We start from the raw sequence: 16,388 nt of genomic DNA on the forward strand, positions 1-16,388 counted from the left end.
GAGTTGGACTGTGAAGAAGGCTGAGCGCCGAAGAATTGATGCTTTTGAACTGTGGTGTTGGAGAAGACTCTTGAGAGTCCCTTGGACTGCAAGGAGATCCAACCGGTCCATTCTGAAGGAGATCAGCCCTGGGATTTCTTTGGAAGGAATGATGCTAAAGCTGAAACTCCAGTACTTTGGCCGCCTCACGCGAAGAGTTGACTCATTGGAAAAGACTCTGATGCTGGGAGGGATTGGGGGCCGGAGGAGAAGGGGACGACAGAGGATGAGATGGCTGGATGGCATCACTGACTCGATGGATGTGAGTCTGGGTGAACTCCAGGAGTTGGTGATGGACAGGGAGGCCTGGCATGCTGTGATTCATGGGGTCGCAAAGAGTCGGACACGACTGAGCGACTGAACTGAACTGAACTGAAATGATAACAATGGCATTTCTAGCCTGTATGTGAGAACAAAAAGTTGTAAGGACTTGAAGGTTGGGGCTGAAACAAAAATCCTATTGTTTGCAGCTGTGATTGTCTATTTAGAAAAACCAAAATAAACTACAGGTAAATATTTAAACTAAAAAAGTTAGGTAGAGGGCTTCCCTGGTGGTCCAGTGGTTAAGAATCTGCCTGCCAGTGCAGGGGACAAGCGTTCGATCCCTGGTCCAGGAAGATCCCACTTGCCATGGAGCAACTAAGCCCGTGTGCTGCAACTACTGCAGCCCACGCTCCTAGAGCCTGTGCTCCGTGACAAGAGAAGCCACTGCAACGAGAAGCCCATGCACCGAAACGAAAAGCAGCCCCTGCTCATTGCAACTACAGGAAAGCAGCAAGGAAGACCCAGAGCAACCAAAATATACACTAATTAATTTTTTAAAAAACTTATTAAAGAAAAGGTAAGGTAGATTGATGGGTGGAGAGAGGGAAGGACAGGAGACCAGATCTGTGGTAAGATAAATTTCATTGTAGAATCTCAGAGGCGGATGCATGGGACCCACTGGACAATTCTTTCAAAAGTACAGAGATGGGGGATCATTCTAGGTTCCAGGGCCACCCCACAGCCTTCCTAAGTCAGATTCTTGGGGAATGGGACCCTAGAATGACTCTGAAGCCCAGCCAATATCCAGCCCCACCCAGTGACTAGCATGCTTCCTATGCCTTCATCACAGAATATCACCAGAAGGTCACTGGACAGACTGTCGCTTCTTAGTCTCTGGAGCCCCTTTTCCATGACTCCACGCCAGAGCATGGGGTCCTCCTTGCCACAGGCCCCAGCCATGGAAGTCGCAGTGCAGCCAGCTCTGGGGTGGGCTCAGAGATCAGGAGGAAGAAGCAGAGTGTCATGCCTTTATGCACGATGGCTGGCACTCCCAGGCCTCTTGCACCAGTGGTGATGTCTGTTCTCCACTGCACACTCATGGTGGCCGGCCTTTTTGCAGCTTCTTGGAGGAGAGCTGAAGCACTGCCCACATTTTTTTTTTTTTTTTTTTTGCTTCTTGTTTTTATTTTTTGGCCTCACTGTGCAGCAAGTGGGGTCTTAGTTTCCTGACCAGGGATTGAACCTGTATCCCCTGCAGTGGAAGTGAAAGTCGCTTAGTCATGTTTGACTCTTTGTGACCCCATGGACTGTGCATGGAATTCTCTAGGCCAGAATACTGGAGTGGGTAGCCTTTCCCTTCTCCAGGGGATCGTCCCAACCCAGGGATTGAACCCAGGTCTCCTGCATTGTAGGTGGATTCTTTACCAACTGAGCTACCAGGGAACCTATCCTGCAGTGGAAGGGGAATCTTAACCACTGGATCATTAGGGAAGTCTGTCATAACCCACATTTTAGAAGTAAGATCCATACTTCCAGGCTAATGATAAGAGCAACTGCTTCTGCCATGACCACTAGAAGCTAGGCATGGTGCCAGCTGCTATATCTATGTCAGCTCATTTCATCCACAAACCTCTGCCAGGGACCTAACTCCACCTCCACTTTACAGAGAAGGAAACAAGAAACGAAAGCAATCAAACCCATGTGGCGCTGACACGGGAGAGGCAAATACATCAATGGAATGGAACTGAGGGTCCAGACATAAACTCATATGTCTAGGGCTAGTTGTTTTTTGATAAGGGAGACAAGATCATTTAGTGAGGAAAAAACAGTCTGTTTGATGAATGGTTCTGAAACAACATGCAAAAGATGAAAGTTGGACCCCTGTGTACATACTAAGTCCCTTCAGTTTTGTCTGACTCTTTACGACCCTGTGGACTGTAGCCCACCAGGCTCCTCTGTCCATGGGATTCTCCAGGCAAGAATACTGGAGTGGGTGCCATGCCCTTTTTCAGAGAATCTTCCCAACCCAGGGATTGAACCTGCATCTTTTATGTCTCCTGCATTGACAGGCAGGTTCTTTAATACTACAGCCACCTGGGGAGCCCACTGGACTCCCCTCTACCTCATACCACATACAACATGGATCAAAGACATATACATGATTTTGTATATGGCAATGAACTCTTGGAAATGACATCAAAAACACAAGCAACAAAAGAAAAAAAACAAATTGGACTTCATCAAAATGAAAAATGTTGGCACAACAAAGGACATTATAAAGAAAGAAAAAACAATCTACAGAATGGGAGAAAATATTTATAACTCATAAATCTGATGAAAGTCCAGTATCCAGAATATATTAAAGAATATTTGCAAGTCAGTAACAAAAAGGCAACTCAATTTAAAAATGGCCAAAGGACTTGAAAAGAATTTTCTCCAAAGAAGGTATACAAATGGCTGGTAAGACATGAATAGACAGATGCTCAATGTCATGAGTCATTAGGGAAATGAAAAAAAGCACTGTCAGTATTCTTGCCTGGAGAATCCCACAGACAAAGGAGCCTGGCGGACTACGGTCCGTAGGGTCGTAAAGAGTCGGACACGACTGACATGACTGAGCAGCACGGATGCTGTCTGACTCCAAAGAGCTGACCGTCCCGGGTCTGCTTCTTACTCCCCCGACGTGAGCCCACACCCTCTAAGGGCCTCTATGGGCCAGTCCAGGTTGCTGAAGCAGAATCAGATCTCCTGGCTGAGGGGTGAGAGGTGGGGCTGGCCAAAGGTGGGGCTGGGAGACGAGTTAGTCTCCATGAAATCCGGGCACCTGGTGGCCAACATCCATTAAACAGTTTCTGAGCTTCAGCTTCCCCTTCTGGGGAGTTAAGGAGCTAGACCACCCTAACTCACAACTCCCCTGCGGACAGGACCTCTATCAGCAGCCCGACTTGATAATGAGCTCCCCAGGACTTCAACGTCTGGCCTCAGAAAGAAAATCCTCTGGTCCAAGGCAAGCAGATCCTCACACCTTGCCTCTCATGACAACCCTGGCTAGTAACACCCCCACTGCAGGTGAAAACATGGCCAAAAACATGGACAACCCTTCCCCCATAAGAGCTAGAGGTAACAGTTTTTGAACATTTGCTTTATGCCTTACATATGTCATCTCGCTTCATCCTCATGAGGCAGCAGTGTTATTATACCCATTTTACAGATATAGGATACTGAGGCCCAGTGCAGTTTAACTTATTCAAGGTCAAATGGAAAAGAGTCATGCACACTCACCTTACAACCCAGTGTTCCTATTCTTGAGTGTCTAGCCCAGAGAAATGAAAACTTGGGTGCACACAAAAATACAGATGTTGATAACAGTCTATTCATTATCACCCAAAGCTAAAGACAACCCAGATGTCATTCAACAGGTGAATAGGGATGCAAACTGCAGTACACACACACCATGAAATACTACTCAGCCATAACCAGGAATGGACAACCGAGACACACAGCAACCTGGACAAATCTGAAATCCATTCGCTGGGCAAAGAAAGTCAGACTCAAAAGTTGACATACGGGGGCTTCCCTGGCCGTCCAGCAGTTAAGAATCCACCTTCTAATGCAGGGATCACGGGTTTGATCCCTAACCTGGGAATATTCCACATGCCACGGGGCAACCTGACCCGTGAACCACAACTACTGAGTCCACCCTCCCTAGAGCCTAGGCTCTGCAACGAGAGGCCACCACAATGGGAAGCCCTCACACACAGTGTAGAGTAGCCCCCGCTCACCGCAACTAGAGAAAGCCTGAACACAGCAACGAAGGCCCAGTGCAGCCAAAAATAAACACATTAATCAATCAATTAATTATTTAAAAAATGAGCTCACTTTCAAAAGAATGTTGACACACTGGAGCTTCCCTGGTAGTCCAGCGGTTAAGAATCTGCCAACCACTACAGGGGCTCGGGTTCGATCCCAGGTCCGGAAAGATTCCACATGCCATGGGGCAACTAGGTCCCTGCGCTGCAACTGCTGAGCCCACGTGCCTAGAGCCTGTGCTCTGCAACAAGAGAAGCCCAAGCACCGCAATGAAGAGTAGCCTCCACTCAACGCAACTGTAGGCAGCAAGCCTGTGGGCAGCAGCCGAGACCCAGCATAGCCAAAAATAAACAATATTAATTAATTAATTAAAAAGCATGAGCTCGCTTTTAAAACATTGAAATATTGTATAAGACTCCATTTATATGACATTCTCCAATGGCTAAAACTATAGGACAGAAAACTGATGATGAGTGGTGGCCAGGGCTGGCGGAGATGGAGGGGCTGACTGCAAAGGGGCGTCCGGAGAGGACTTTCGGGGTACTGGGATTATTTTGTGTGCTGGTTGTGGTGGTAGTTATACCACACAGTCTCTACCTGTGCTAAAACTCCCAGCACCGGACATCCCTGGTGGTCCAGTGGTTGAGAGTTTGCCTGCCAATGCAGGGGACTCAGGTTCGATCCCTGGTCTGGGAAGATCCCACCTGCTGCGGGGCAGCTAAGCCCGGTTGCCACGACTAGGGAGCCTAATCGTTCTGGAGCCCAGGCTGTGCAACAGGAGAAGCGGCCGCAATGAGAAGCCTGTGCACAGCGATGAAGACCCCGCTAAGTCAAAATATAAATCAATTCCATTTTGAAGAATTCACAGAACTGTACATGCGCGTGCGCACGCGCACACACACACACACAGAGCAGCCCTGGGAGAGATAACTACATGATACTGACAACAGGTTGCCCGCTGTCACTGGCTGTGGCCCAAGTGGGAAACGCCACTTCTTCTTCAAGGGAGGAAGCCTAGGAAACCCAGGGAAGTTCAGAAGTATGCAAATGAATGCTTAAGGAGATGGGGGCGGGGTGGCTGCTAATGGGTAGAGTGTCTCCTTCAGAGCTGCTGAAAATGATTTGGAACAAGATGAATGTGGTGGTTGTACAATATTGTGAATGTACTAAATACATGGAATCGTTCACTTTAAAATGGTGAATTTCATCTTTTTTTTTTTTAAAGTTCCAAGCTGTGGGTGGGAGGGGAAAATGTCCAGGGTTAACTGTGCCCTAAATCTGTCCCGAAGAAACCAGGCCTCAGAGAGGTTAAGTAACTTGCCCAAGGCCGCACAGGCAGTAGGAGGCTGACCCTGAGTTAGTCTGCCTTCAAAGCTTGAGTCCTTTCCATGGGCAGATGTGATTAAATGAGTTAAATATTACCCCAGAAAGTGACTGGTTATTACCTAGAAGCTCTAGCTGACCTTGTCTCCTTTGCCGAGGACGACCGCTGATCAGTATACGCGTGACTTCAGAGAACATATTTTTCAAACCGCAACTAGGGACATAGAGTCCAGGCCAGGATCCCTTCCTCTCTGAATGGTGTGACCTGATTTACATGAAAAGTCTTCCAGGGTTGTAAACAAGAAACCTGAGCCAATATATTGTACTGTAATGAACTCCTTTCCCCAAAGGATCACAATTCTGTGAAAGTGGAACTATTCTAGAAAATAGAGGCTGAGTGTCACCATGCACATTTGCACAGAAAGAAAAACACACACACACACTTCAAAACTTCTGAGTAAGGCAGGGAAAAGGGAATGCCTTATTTCATGGAATAGAAAGGAAAACTGGGGTATGTGAGATCTTGAAATGCCCCTCCTCACAAGGGTAGCAGGTGTCTTTTTCTGGTGGGTTTCAGGAGGGCTTAGGCTGAGAGGCAGAGAGGCGGGAGGCCCGCCTAAGCCTCAAAAGCGGTTTCTCCAAAGTGGAATGCCCCGAGTGCCTGAAAGAGTGGTTTCTCAACTGTCCTGAGACTGAGGTTTGGGGGGAGGGGCATGACCCGCCTGACAGGGTCACTGAGGCAGACCCAAACCTCAGCCTTGCAAAACAGCCCCACTGTTGAGTGAACCCAGCTGGAGACAAAGGAAGTGTGAGTCAACCCCCAAAGTTTCTTTTAAAAAGGCTGTATTAGGTTGCCAGAGCCACTGGGGTGTGTGCGAGCCTGAGGCTGGGCCCTGGGGGCCAAGACAAGACCGCCACCATCCTCAGGGACCTGTGGGCAGAGGGCTGGCTGCACAGGGGCTGGGCAGTGCCAGTCCCGGAGCTTGTAGGACAGCCCTTCCTTCCAGGGAGCCGTTGGATGAGGGAGAAGAACTCCAGCTATGTATAAGCATTACCTCTGAGCCACATGTCCCTGCCAGGGGGTCTGAATTGCCCCCATTTTACGGATCGACAGACTGAGTCTGATCTCTTTACTCATTTCTCTAGTCAACAAGCATTCACCAAATGCCCTGCAATATGCCAGGCAGTGGGATGCAGGAGTAAACAAAAACTGATTTCATGAAATTTAGAGCTTCGTGAAGGGTGAGGAGACAGAGGCTGTTTTGGGTGATATGTATGCAGGGGCCATGGAGAGGGTCTTTATTTGGAAGGGATATGAGAGTTGGACTACAAAAAAGGCTGAGAGCAGAAGAATTGATGCTTCCAAATTGTGGTGCTAGAGAAGACTCTTGAGAGTCCCTTGGACTGCAAGGAGATCGAACCAGTCAACCCTAAAGGAAATCAACACTGAATATTCATTGGAAGGACTAATGCTGAAGCTGAAGCTCTAATACTTTGGTGTGAAGACCTGACTCATTAGAAAATCCCCTCATGCTGGGAAAGATTGATGGCAAGAGGAGAAGGGAGCAACAGAGGATGAGATGGTTGGATGGCATCACTGACTCAATGGATGTGAGTTTGAGCAAGCTCAGGGAGATAGTGAAGGACAGGGAAGCCTGGCGTGCTGCAGTCCACGGGGTGACTAAGAATCGGACACAACTGAGCAACTGAACAGCAATTGCAGTTGGCAATGATTAGTCTGAGACCAGAAGGATGAGAAAGAACCAGGGATTCAGGGAAGGGCACTCCTGGCAGGGGGAATGGCAGGTGCAAGGGCTCTGAGGTGGAATGACCTGAAGTGAGAGGAACAGCGAGGCCAGCACGGGTGGGTGGCCTGAATGAGGGGTAGCCGGTGATGAGGTCAAGAGCGGGCAGAGGCTCTGGGAGACCAGCCAGGAGGCTGTAGTTGCAGTGACTGGAGATGCTGAGGTTTGAGCAGCAGCTACAAGGAGACAGGGGAAGTGGCTGGTTTCAGCTCAATCCCCTGGTGGCCCAATAAGCGGTGACAGAGAGAGGAGTCGAGGATGATGCCCCGGTTTGGAGACTGAGCAACTGGGTGACTGAGACAAGGGGGAAGTGAACAAGTTACCCAGCCAAGAACTGACTATCCACCCTTCCCTGGTGACTCTTCACCCACTCCATGCCACCCCTCCTCCCACACCCCATCCCACCCCCTGCCCCGGAAAAGCCCATCATGCTCAGGGCCGGATTCGAGGACCACTGCGCTCCGACTTCCTCTGGCCTCTCCATACTCCTCCTGACCTCACGCTGCTCCCCAAGGCACTCTTCCCTTGACCCCCGTGCTCGCGCTCGGTCCCACTGCCTCATCTTTGCTTTCTCCCTTCCTCCAGCCCTTCCTCCTGCCTGAGGGCCCTCCCTTCTCCTGGGGGCCAGTGTTAGCCCCGCCCTTGCCTTGGAGGCCTCTGAAGGGCTCTTCTGAGTAGCCAGCCCTTACTTGACTGGAATTCCCATGGGGCCACATCCTAGCGCCCAATCCTGAGCGAGTTCCTTAAGGGATCCAATTTCTTCATCTGCAAAATGGGTTGAAAATAAAAGTACTCACCATATGGGGGTAGGGGCAGGATTAACAAAGAACTGCTCACTCATCTGGCCCCTGGAACATAACTAGGGGTAGCCAGTGTTATTTCTGGGTGGAGGAGAAGTGTCGTAGGGAAGTCAGTTCAGTCGCTCAGTCGTGTCTGACTTTTTGCGACCTCATGGACTGCAGCATGCCAGGCTCCCCTGTCCATCACCAACTCCCAGAGCTTGCTCAAACTCAGGTCCATTGAGTCAGTGATCCCATCCAACCATCTCATCCTCTGTTGTTCCCTTCTCCTCCTGCCCTCAATCTTTCCCAGCATCAGGGTCTTTTCAAATGAGTCAGTATCAGGTGGCCAAAGTATTGGAGCTTCAGCTTCAGCATCAGTCCTTCCAATGAATATTCAGGACTGATTTCCTTTAGGGTTGACTGGTTGGATCTCCTTGCAGTCCAAGGGACTCTCAAGCGTCTTCTCCAACACCACACTTCAAAAGCATCAATTCTTCAGCACTCAGCTTTCTTATAGTCCAACTCTCACATCCATACATGACTATTGGAAAAACAATAGCTTTGACTAGATGGACCTTTGTCGGCAAAGTAATGTCTCTGCTTTTTAATATGCTGTGTAGGTTGGTCATAGCTTTTCTTCCAAGGAGCAAGTGTCTTAATTTCATGGCTGCAGTCACCATCGCAGTGATTTTGGGGCGCCCCCCCAATAAAGTTTGTCACTGTTTCCTTTGTTTCCCCATCTACTTGCCATGAAGTGATGGGACTGGATGCCATGAACTTAGTTTTCTGAATGTTGAGTTTTAGGGAAGTAGCCGCTCTTTAGTAGGGAAGTAGCTGCTCTTTAATCCCCTTTATGCTCACTTGGGGAAGCATGTGTGGGTGCAGAAGAGCCAAGCGGCCATGAAGACTGTCCCACTCATGGCTCAGTCTCCAAGGTCTCACTGATGGATGCATGAGTGATTGCATGCTCCCCTGCATGGAAGACTTACTGCCGCTCTTTTGCAGGAGGGGAAACTGAGACCAAGGCCCATGCCTGGGTCTTCCTTTCTTCCTTCCTTTTTCCTCCCTCCCTCCCTCCACCTCCCTCCTTCTCTCTTTCTTCCTTTTGATGCATAAGGTCTTAGTTGCAGCATGCAGGATCTTTAGTTATGACATGAGGAATCTAGTTCGCCAACCAGGGATTGAACTTGGCCCCCTGCATTGGGAACGTGGAGTCTTAGCCACTGGATCACCATGGAAGTCCTGATGGGTGGATTTCTTCACTAGTCTTTCTCTCTGGCCAATTGAGCCTGAGTGACCCCCATGATGGGTCCCTAAGATGCACCCTCATTTCCTGAGGCAGCTGTGCCCTCGCCACCCCAGGGTGAGCGTGAATTCCCTTGGGCTCTTACAGTTGGCTTCATGACCACAGATGCCACAGCCGGCGAGGCCTGCAGCTGGCAGTGGGGACAGACGTCCTGCCCTCATTTACATCCCCTCCGCCCGCTGCAGCCAGAGGAACAAGAATAGGAAGCCACAGATCAGACCAAGCTGAGGCCTCGGTGTCCCCCGCCACTGAGGCACAGCGTCTGCTGGAAACCAGACCAGAAGGTTTACAGGAATCAGAGCCTCTGAGCAGCACTGAATGTGAAAGCAAAACTCAGAGACACAGACACACACACACACACACACACACACGGAAGGACATACATGTATGTGCACATATATGTGTGTGTGTGCACCTCTCCCATACGGGCACATGCACAGTTGGTCACAGGCTCCTCTCCCTACAAACTACTGCCAGTCCAAGTGGTGGGTGCTCACCAGCCCCACCCACCAGGATGCACCCCCTCCTCTAGCCGCCATCACTGCTCAGAAGGGGGAGACCTGGGCTGCCCTCCTGGCTGTGCCTCTGCTAGCTTGGTGCCTTCCACAAAGGGTTTACACTTTTTGGACCTCAGTCTCCCTCAGTCTCCTAAAGCTGAGATAATTGTAATCATAACAAGAACCCTCGTTCTCGAGAGGGGCCGCGTGGCCAGCCAAGCAGGCAGTGGGTGCTCAGTAAAAGCTCGTTAAAGGAATGAGAACACCACTGGTGGTAGAGGGGTGCCAGCTGTGTTTACAGGAGGAGCCCTGTGATCGCTCCCCAGCAGCCCCAGGAGGCCAGAGGGTGCTCATTTCACAGAAGAGGACACTGAGGCCCTGGGGGTGATGGTGTCTTGTCCGAGTCGCCAAGGTCGGCAGCGGAGTCCACATCTCCTGACCCCAGCCCCGTGTGTCTGCAGGCAGGCAAGTCTTAGGAACAAACCCACGGGGGCCTGCCCAGTGCAGTCCCAGGGAGGCTCCCCGGCCCACCACACTCCCCACAGGTCCCGAAGGGGTCCCTGGGCAGCTGGGGTCAGAGGCCAGTGAGCCGGGGGCCTGGCAGGTGCACGGTGGAGGCTGAAAAGAGGACAGAGGGGCCCAGAGAGGGGAGGGGACTTGCCCAGGGTCACCCAGCATATCCGTTTCCTAGGGCTGCTTCAACAAATGGACTTAATGCCTTAAAACCATAGAAATGGATTCTCTTTCTGGAGACCGGAAGTCTCTGAAATCAAGGTGGCCGGATGATTCCAGTCTGCCCCTATCTTCACGTGGCCCCTGCCCCGCTCAGTCCTTACCCGCCATCCCCATGTCTCTGCGACTCAAATCTCCCTCTGCCTTTCTCTTATAAGGACACCATTCACTGGGTTTAGGTGAAAACCCCGTCTCCCTCTTCTCACCCTACATCCAGAAACTGAAACTGAAGTTGCTCAGTTGTGTCCAGCACTTTGCGACCCCATGGACTGTAGCCCACCAGGCTCTTCTCTGTCCCTGAGGTTTCCCAGGCAAGAATGCTGGAGTGGGTTGCCATTTGCTTCTCCACCCTACATCCAGGGATGGTCTCATTTCCAGATCCTTAATTATCTGCAAAGACATTTATTTATTTATTTATTTTCTCTTTTTTATTTAGCGTGGAGTCTTAGTTTTGAGGCACTGGCTTAGCTGCTCCTCGACATGTGGCATTTTAGTTCTCCTAACAGGGATCAAACCTGTGTCCCCGGCATTGCAAGGCAGATTCTTAAGCACTGGACCACCAGGGAAGTCCCCTGCTTTTTTTCCCCTCAAATAAGGGCACATTCATAGATTCTGGGTTTAGGACACAGACCTATCTTTTGAGGGACCACTATTCAAACCCGTACACCAGGGTCAGTACTAGGCAGAGCCCTCCCCATGTTCCAGCCCCGATGTTCACATTCTCCATCTGGGAGTCTCGGAATTCTAGCAAGCTGCAAAAAAAGCAATACCCATTCCATTGTCATCTGGTCTCTGCCTGTGGTCCCCAGAGAGCCAGGGACAGGCAGGGAAGCTCCAAACACAGCCAGGCACGTTCCAGGAACAGCGAATCCTTTGTTGACCAACTGCTGGCCTCTGCAGACAGGAAGGGAGTGGGGACCAGGAGGAGCGGGTGCTGGGGTGAGTTTGGCTCCCCAGCCCAGAGGAGGGATGGGGTGTGGCCAAACTTCAGGTGAGCAGATTACCTGACCATTCTGACCCCAGGTGGGTGGCTGTTGAGCACATACTGTGTGTTGAGAATTTTAAGGGCTCACATTTAAAAAAAAATATGTTCAGCTTAATTATTTTTAAAAATAATCTATCGTTTTACTTATTTACTTGGCTGTGCTGGGTCTCTTGTCCGCGCGGGATCTGCTCTTTGTTGCAGTATTCGAACTTTTGGTTGATGCATGTGGGATCCAGCTCTCGGCCCAGGGATCGAACCCCGGCTCCTTTCATTAGGAGCACAGAGTCTGAGCCACTGAACCACCAGGGAAGTCCCCTAAGGGCTCCTTCATTCGCGCATTTCATTCTCACAAAAGACCCCATGAAGTCAGTTTTTATAGGCGAGAAAACCAAGGCACAGAGAAGTCAGGCAGTGTCCCACGGTCACACAGCAGGTCAGTGTGGCATTCTGACCTCCCATACTGGTTGGTTCCAGAGCCCACACTTGGTACCACGCAACTCTGTGGCCCTGGGAGACCAGAAACTCAGTGAAGACATAAAGGAATAGAGTGAGGCAGAGGGGCAGAACACAGCTAGGGCAGCCAAGAGCTGGTGGGAAGAAGGCCCTAGGGAGGGGGACCGTGGCAGAGGGACCCCACCCCCACCCTGCAGACTACCCCCTGCCTGGGCCTCAGCAAGCTAAGGAGGGCGTGTCTGGGCCCTCCCGGAAGGCGGCACTGCAGTTATCAGAGGATTTAACTGTGCATTGCCTTCGCAGCAGTACGTAATCCCACTTCTTGGAAACTCTCCTAAGGAAATTCTCCCCTTCCTCCTCCTGGGGGCTAAGCTACTAAGAGGGTGGCTTTGTCTCCCAGCCCAGGGACCACACACATTTCCTGAGAAAGGCAAGGCTGCTGGTGTGAGGCGCTCCCCTCCCCCCAGCACCTGGGGGGGAGGGTGGATAGGAGGCGGGTGATGAGTGAGGTAACTGGGGGGTTGGAAGGCAGAGGGCTGAGGGGCACTGTGGGTGGCCAGGCCCAGGCGGGGCTTCATTAACTATTCTGAGTTCCTCTTGAGACCGTTCTTGGGCTGGATTATTTTTTTTCTAAATGTTATTTAATACCGTTTAATTTCTTGTCCTGGCGGCACCCAAAATCACGTGTATGTGTGTGAGTGAGTTTATGTGTTAAGAGAGAGATCTTTTTCATCGAGGTATACGGTGGCTCAGGGTTCAAGAATATGCCTGTGGTGCAGGAGACACGGGTTCGATCCCTGGGTCAGGAGCATCCCCTGGAGAAGGACATGGCAACCCACTCCAGTATTCTTACCTGGGAAAGCCCACGGAGAGAGGAGCCTGATGGGCTGTAACAGAGTTGGACACAACTTAGCAACTAACAACAAAACGAAAAAACCTACAACCCACATAAAGTGTACGGCTTGAAGTTTTACACCTATGTACACCCGCATAAGCCATGACCCAGATCAAGATTTGAGCCCCGGATCCTCTAAGCGTGGTCCTTAGGCCAGCAGCACCCACCTCTCCAGGGAGCTCTTGGAATGCAGAGCTGCAGCACCCAGCAGCATCTCCTGGGTCAGAATCTGCTTCCACTGAACAAAACCCCAGGGGATCATGTCCCGCCCCTGGAAGCAAGCTCAGCGGGGCCTGAACCCATGCTCTCACTAGGCGCAGCATCTCACAACAGCGCAGGGAGCCTTTCTAACTGCTGCCACCCCAAATCACTAAGGAGGGAAAGGGGTCACAGAGCAGATGACTGATGGGTGCAGGGTGCCAGTTGCCCAAATCAGTGTCTTTTGCCCTAGACACAGCTACTTTGTGCCTCAACTTACCCATCTGCAAATAGGCATAAAGATCTCTGCCCAACCGTCTCCCACAGCAGTGGGAACCCTTGCAACACTGGGGACTTGTGCCCCCCGGCACCTTCTCAGGCATGTCTGTGCACAGCCTCACTTAGGTGAACAAGCTTTGTCGTTGCTATTCACTTTGCCGTTGCTGCTCAGTCACTCCTCGACCCCATGGACGGCAGCATGCCAGGCTCCTCTGTCCTTCACTATCTCCCAGAGTTTGCTCAAACTCCTGTCCATTGAGTCAGTGACGCTATCCAACCATCTCATTCTCTTTTGCCCCCTTTCCACCTCAATCTTTCCCAGCATCAGGGTCTTTTCCAAAGAGTCGGCTCTTCACATCAGTTGGCTAAAGTATTGGAACTTCAGCTTCAGCATCAGTCCTTCCACTGAATATTCAGGGTTGATTTCCTTTAGGATTAATTGGTTAGAAGGGGAAAAAAAGAACTTTTGAGGGGTGGGGCACACCGTGGGGCATTCAAAATCTTAGTTCCCTGACCAGGGGTTGAACCCACACCACCGGAACTGGGAGAGGGGAGTCTTAACTACTGGACTGCCAGAGAAATCCCAAAGGAACTATTTTTAATATCCACATATCAATATGAGTATATCATATCAATAATGAGCCATTTTACAGGGGAGAAAACCAAGGCTTGGAGAGGTTAGACAACTTTACCGATAGCGATCAAGTGGTGCAGCCAATATCTGAATCCATTCTGTCTGAATCCAGAACCCTACCTGATTTTAACCTGAGTCTCTCACACAGCGAACAATAGCAGATGTCCCTCCAGCAAGCTAAAGAAAGAAAGCATCTTTCTTCCTTTGGGAAAAAGCAAAAACAAACCGAAAGAGTCAATCACAATAATAATGCATGCACATGATGTAAAGAAAAATTCCAAACAGTCAAAGGCTGTTGAGGAGAAAGTCAGCTTCCCTTTCACACCATCCCTAGCCTCTCCCTGTCCTCCCGGAGGCAGTCCCCGTGATCAATTTCTTGTGCCCCTTTTCAAGGATGCTCTATATGGACCAGTACATGGAAATCCGTACTGTATTTCCTCATGTATACAAATGGGAGCATATACTCAAACATATGTGTGTGTCTGTGCTTAGTTGCTCAGTTGTGTCCAACTGAGCAAGCCTTTGGACTGTAGCCTGCCAGGATCCTCTGTCCATGGGATTTTTCGGGCAAGAATACTGGAGTGGGTTGCCATTTCCTTCTCCAGGAGATCTTCCCAACCCAGAGATCAAACCTGTGCCTCCTCCATGTGTGTATGTGTGTGTGTGTGTGTGTGTGTGTATGTGTATTCAGAGCTATGATTTTTCCAGTGGTCATGTATGGATCTCATGTACATGACTACAGGATTGATATGTATGGGAGAAACATCAATAACTTCAGATACGCAGATGACACCACCCTTATGGCAGAAAGAAGAAGAACTAAAGAGCCTCTTGATGAAAGAGAAAGAGGAAAGTGAAAAACTTGGCTTAAAACTCAACATTCAAAATAAAAACCCCTCAACATTCAGAAAACTAAGATCATGGCATCCAGTCCCATCACTTCATGGCAAATAGACGGGGAAACAATGGAAACTGTGACAGACTTTATTTTGGGGGGCTCCAAAATCACTGCAGATGGTGACTGCAACCATGAAATTAAAACATTCTTGCTCCTTGGAAGAAAAGCTATGACCAACCTACACAGCATATTAAAAAGCAGAGACTTACTTTGCCGACAAAGGTCCATCTAGTCAAAGCTATTGTTTTTCCAACAGTCATGTATGGATGTGAGACATGGACTATAAGAAGGCTGAGCGCTGAAGAATTGATGCTTTTGAACTGTGGTGTTGGAGAAGACTCTTGAGAGTCCCTTGGACTGCAAGGAGATCCAACCAGTCAACCCTAAAGGAAATCAGTCCTGAATATTCACTGGAAGGACTGATGCTGAAGCTAAAACTCCAATACTTTGACCACTTGATGTGAAGAACTGACTCCTTGGCAAAGACCCTGATGCTGGGAAAGATTGAAGGCAGGAGGAAAAGGGGATGACAGAGGATGAGATGGTTGGGTGGCATCACCGACTCAATGGACGTGAGTTTGAGCAAGCTCCGGGTGTTGGTGATAGACAGGGAGGCCTGGGGTGCTGCAGTCCATGGGGTAACTAGAGTCGGACAGAACTGAGCGACTGAACTGAACTAGTGTATGGATCTGAGAGTTGGACCATAAAGAAGGCTGAGCACTGAAGAACTGATGCTTTTGAATTGTGGTGCTGGAGAAGACTCTTGAGAGTCTCTTGGACAGCAAGGAGGTCAAACCAGTCAATTCTAAAGGAAATCAATCCTGATATTCATTGGAAGGACTGATGCTGAAGCTGAAGCGCCAATATTTTGGCCACCTGATTCGAAGAGCTGATTCATGGGAAAAGACCCTGATGCTGGGAAAGACTGAAGGCAGGAGGAGAAGGGGGTGACAGAGGATGAGATGGTTGGATGGCATCACCGACTCAAAGGACCTGAGTTTGAGCAAACTCTGGGAGATAGTGGAGGACAGAGGAGTCTGGCGTGCTGCAGTCCATGGGTTGGCAGAGTCGGACAGGACTCAGCGCCCGATATATTCAGACCTGCCTCTTGCTTTTATCGCCCTGCACTTGGTCTCCCTGCTGCTGCTGCTGCTAAGTCGCTTCAGTCGTGTCGGATCTGTGCGACCCCATAGACGGCAGCCCACCAGGCTCCACCGTCCCTGGGATTCTCCAGGCAAGAACACTGCCATTTCCTTCTCTAATGCGTGAAAGTGAAAACTGAAAGTGAAGTTGCTCAGTCATGTTCGACTAGTAGCGACCCCATGGACTGCAGCCTACCAGGCTCCTCCGTCCCTGGGATTTCCTAGCCAAGAGTACTGCAGTGGGGGTGCCATTGCTTTCACTGCTTGGTCTTCCTATCAGAACATAAAACCCAGGTTATGGTGTGGCTGTGTGGTAATCCACTTCGCCAGCTCCAGACTGCCGGGC

The sequence above is a fragment of the Bos indicus x Bos taurus genome, chromosome 25 (genome assembly GCF_003369695.1).
Source record: "Bos indicus x Bos taurus breed Angus x Brahman F1 hybrid chromosome 25, Bos_hybrid_MaternalHap_v2.0, whole genome shotgun sequence".
Classification (NCBI taxonomy): domain Eukaryota; kingdom Metazoa; phylum Chordata; class Mammalia; order Artiodactyla; family Bovidae; genus Bos; species Bos indicus x Bos taurus.